Source organism: Strongylocentrotus purpuratus, unplaced genomic scaffold (assembly GCF_000002235.5).
Source record: "Strongylocentrotus purpuratus isolate Spur 01 unplaced genomic scaffold, Spur_5.0 spur5_scaffold_7, whole genome shotgun sequence".
NCBI lineage: Eukaryota > Metazoa > Echinodermata > Echinoidea > Camarodonta > Strongylocentrotidae > Strongylocentrotus > Strongylocentrotus purpuratus.
In genome coordinates, this window is record NW_022145613.1 from 2,668,958 (window position 1) to 2,673,995 (window position 5,038).

The window sequence follows — 5,038 nt, forward strand, 5'->3', positions numbered from 1 at the left end:
TCTAACATTTTCACCTCCGACATTTTTTTACCTCTGCCTGGCATCTTTACTCCTGAAATGTCTTGCTTTGGTATCTTTACAGCTGACATTTTAAATCCGAACTAACAATTTTGACGCGAATAATAAAAAAAGGTTTGTTTGTAAATTAACCTCTGATATTTTTACCTGTAATGTTGACCTCTGGCCAGGGGCGTACGCAGGATTTTTTCAAGGGGGGGGGGGGGGGGGGGGGGGGGGGGGCGGGGGGGGGGGGGGGGTGGGGGGGGGGTGGGGGGGGGGGGGGGGGGGGGGGGGTTTAAAATCGGGCCCAAAATATTTTGCTCCCGAAAAATTTAAAATCGCGCCGGCCGAAAAGTCAGTGTGGGGGGGGGGAGGGGGGGGGGGGGTGGGGGGGGGGGGGGGGGGGGGGGGGGGGGGGGGGGGGGGGGGGGGGGGGAGGGGGGGGGGGGGGGGGGGGGGGGTGGGGGGGGGGGTGGGGGGGGGAAGCAGGCACTTTTTTTTTTTTTTTTGTCTCGAATTTGAAAATTTGACATTTTCTTCGTTGGGGGGGGGGGGTAAGGTCACCTTTTTTAGGTTAGCCGTGGGCATATATATATATATATATTTTTTTTTTCTTTTTTTTTTTTAAATTAAAAAAAAAAAAAAAATCCAAAGGGGGGGGGGGGTTTAGGTTTTTTTAGGGGGGTTTACACACATAAAAATACCAAAGGGGGGGGTTTGAATCCCCAACCCCCCCCCCCTGCGTACGCCCCTGCCTCTGGCATTCTTACATCCAACATGTTTTGCTCTGGCATCTTTACAGCTGACATTTAAACTTTGAACTAACAAACTTGACGCTGCGCAGCGCCATGTTGTAAGCGAATATTAAAGAAAGAAAGTTTGTATTTATATTTTATTTTTCGGGTAAGACCGATGCCCCCCCCCCCCAACCCTTCCAACGTTCCAGCCCCTTCCACTTCCCTCATAATCACGCTGCGACAGTGCCTGCCAACGCCACTAACCTTTAGTAGTAAGTGTACTACATAATATGTAAAATCTCTCTCTCTCCCCCTATCACGCCCTTTCTATCTCCGTCTCTCTCTCTCTCTCTCTCTCTCTCTCTCTCACACACACACACACCCCCTCTCCCTCTTTCTCTCTATCTATATCTCTCCCATATCAACCTTTCCCCATTCTCTCTCTCTCTCGCTCTCTTTCTCTCTCCTCTTTGTTTCTCCCACTCACACCCTTTCTCTTTCCTTCTCTCTATCTAGTGCTCTCTCCCTCTCTCTTTCTTCCCTGTCACCCTCTTCCTATTCTCTCTCAATCTCTTTTCCTCAACTTATCTCTCCTTTTTCTCTTTTTACCAGCCCCCCCCCCCCATTTGTCTTTATATATGTATTTCTTACTTTTTTTTTTTGTAGGCCTAATCAGATATGGTAAGCTGAATGCGAGTCAAAGAACAAAGACACTTCCTATAAAGACATACTTTGCTTATGAAATCTTACAACATTAAACACAGATAACACCCCCGAAAACAAGATTTCTCAAACTTTTTCGTTGATGGTCCAGATATGATTTCTTTGAAAGCTGTAAGATCAGAAATATAGGATGCCATCACCAGAAGATTCTTATGATCGATCCTATACCTCAACTTAAGTAAAACAATGTACAATATGATTACTGGAAAGCCGGGCACGACTCAAACATTGCTCAATTTTGCATAATATTTTATATACAAATCATCATTTACATAGATTCCGGTTCCATGAAAATGAGTTGTGCTCATTTTGCAAAAAATTTGAAGAAACTTATTAACATGTATTCTTTGAATGTAATACAATAAAGGAAGTCTGGGGAAATGTGCAGATAGACTTAATTTACCAATTCTGAAGAAATCATCCTTGAAAGAAATTCATATAGGAATAGGGCTCAAATTAATTTTTTGTCCACGGGGGCTCTTCCCCCCCCCCAAAAAAAAGAGCCCCCGTGAGCCTTCTCACGGGGGCTCTTTAGTACTGACGGGGGCTCTTTTTTATACAAATATCCATTGAATTGGTACCTATGATACTCCTCAATTACATTTACTTAGCTGTTACTGACTTTCATCCCCTGATGACATTCTCTCGATTTTTTCCCGTTCTGCACATTATTTCCTCCTCATTATTCGGAGCAACCTTTACATTCTTCCTTTACTGAGCCGCGTAGCGGCGAGGCGATTTTGTGTGTGTGCTATTTTGGACAGGCGCGGATCCACGGGCCGATTCTACCGCCCCCCCCCCCCCTAGCCTCCCAAACCGGTAAAAAAAATAGGATAGTAACGTAAATTTTACCTTAAATTTAAAAAAAAACGCCCCCCTGACCTGCCAGTGACACAAATGCGGCATCAAAATATTTGTGCTTCTCTGACCGTAATTAAATGCCTAAAACCCCTGAACCCCCCCCCCCCCCCCACCCAATTTACGCTTGCTACCCTCTACCTGATCGTAAATACTTTAGCCCCCCACTTTGATAAACGTTCCGCGGGGCCTGTGTATATAATATATACGCATACAACACTGATCTTTATGATGTCTTTAACGTGACATATCTTCTTCTCCCCTTGCAAACGAGAAAGAAAACAAGGTCATTAAAAGGGATTAAGCGAAAAATAATGATTGTGATTCAAATTGATGCGAATATTTGTTTGAATAAGCACTGCAATTCACCCGAATCTTCTTTATAAAAAACAACTTTTACAAATCTCAGCCATGCTTACTGAGTTGAGACGTTCCATTCAATGTAAAATACTCATTAAAGAATACACTTCTCCTAATCTGAAAGTGATCTTACAACACAGTGGCAGATTTGCATGGCTGAGATTTGTAAAATTCGTTTTTACAAAGAAGATTCTGGTGAAAAGCATTGCTTATTCAAAAAAAATCGTTGCATCAATTTGAATCACAATGATTATTTGTCGCATGATCCTTTTATTAAATAACCTTGTTTTCTTTTTTGTTTGCAGGGGGAAGAAGCTATGTCACGTTAAGAAATCATAAAGATCAGTTGTATTATGCGTATATACATAATGATACCAGTACAAAATGTTGATTATCAGAATGTCATTTTGGAATACCTCTTTACAAATACCACATTGTCTTTAGCCCGTATTAGTACTAGTATGCGCCAATATAAAGCTATTATTCTTTATTCAGTTCAGTATAATGCTTTTCCTCAAAAATAGTTTCGCTATTTTTTTTAGGGTTGAGACGCTAAGAAATGGTTTCAAATGTACATTACACAAACCCTGAACCATTGCAAAATGATGTTGGTTCTCTCTCTCTCTCTCTCTTTATTTTAATCATGCATTATCAACTACATATAAAGAGGATTTTTTTGTTGTTGGTATTTTGAACCCCCGTATTGTTTTCCTGGCATCTACTAACATCTTACTGTGTGGGTCGATTTGGACACATAATGGCGTTTTTTCTTTGCACATCACATTTTCACTTGGCAGCCCAAGGGGGCCGGGGGGGAGGAGGGGTTAAACCCCTAACCCCCCCCCCCCCGTAGATCTGCCCATGTTACCATATCATTCTACGACATCGTGGTCTTCCTCTTCTTCTCAATAGGGACTTTTAGATTTGCGTGGACGTGGACGTGGACGTGTTACGTACTTTTAAGGCACTGGCAGTCACATGTGACGTCCTTTTAAGCACTGGCAGTGCCTTAAAAGGAGGTCACACGTTGCAGTCCACGTTCTCATCGTGCAAATATAAAAGTCCCTAATATTGATTTACTGGTCGAGGTTCATTATTTGCTGGTCTTTTGAAATCATCAGATTTCAGCGGGTTTACGCTTTCACAACGAAAAACTTCTCCATGACCATGTTTCTGCCCTTGCGCGATCGCCTCCAGCTCCAGCAGACATGGCGCGGCAGCGTGCACACGTACCGTTACTAACGGCGCAGTAGGCCTATAACCACTGCTGACGGCGGCGGCACTGCACTGCGAGCTGAATCGGTGATAATAGGCCTACTCATAGAATGGGAAATCCTGCACGCTAATCTAAGTTCTATTTCATTGGTTTAAGGTTTGAAAATTGAAACTCAATATTGTGTTAAAGTTATAACAGAAAAGATAATCTTTATTTTATAATTCCACGGGGGCGATTTTTAATTTTGCAATCGCCCCCGTGAGCAACCTGACGGGGGCGATTATGTAGCTCACGGGGGCGAATCGCCCACCGCCCCCGTGTATTTTGAGCGCATCATGACACTACTTTAAAAACAGAGCAATTATTGAACCACATTTTGATTTTGATTAAATTTATGATTTTCCACAGTAGAGAGAAGGAAAACCCTCCAAAAGCAAAAGAAATAGAATATAGATTATTGGAAAATAGAAATGAAGAGAAAAAACTTTCATTGGAAAGAGATACCCTTTCAATTCATTTAAGGAAATGGGAAGCCTAGAAAAGTTTAGAATAAATGAGTTCTGTTTTTAATTTTCTCAATATACAACTTCCAGACCCTCCTCTCTTCTCTACCTTTGCTTTACTTTTTCTTTTGTTTTGTCTGTTTGTTCGTTTTATGTTGGAGTGTGTTTTGTATACTGTTGTACTTGTTATGTGTTTAAATGTTGTGTGGGGCGGGGGGTAGTAGGTGTTTTTTTTTTTTTTTTTTTTTTTTTAGCTCTTTCTCTTTTTATATATATATATATATATATATATTTTGTCTCCGAAGGAAATTTAAGAGGAAAACAAAATATTGTGGAAAAGAAATAATCCGAGATTTATATGCAAACTTGTCGAGAAAATAGTACAACTTTATTTGCGATTTTTCTTTTTTAAATGTGAAAATATAATTTTGTTCATGTGAATATTTTTCATCTGTAAATGTGTAACTTTAGTTGTAACCTTGTATGTAAATGTAAAAGTTCATTTGCAAATTAATTTAGACCTATGTGAACATTATTTTGTTAGTTTGTATACAATGTTATAAATTATGTACAATTTTCTTCATGAGATAAATGAATAAAAACCTATGAAAACAAAAACAATGCCTAAATATTTAATTTCC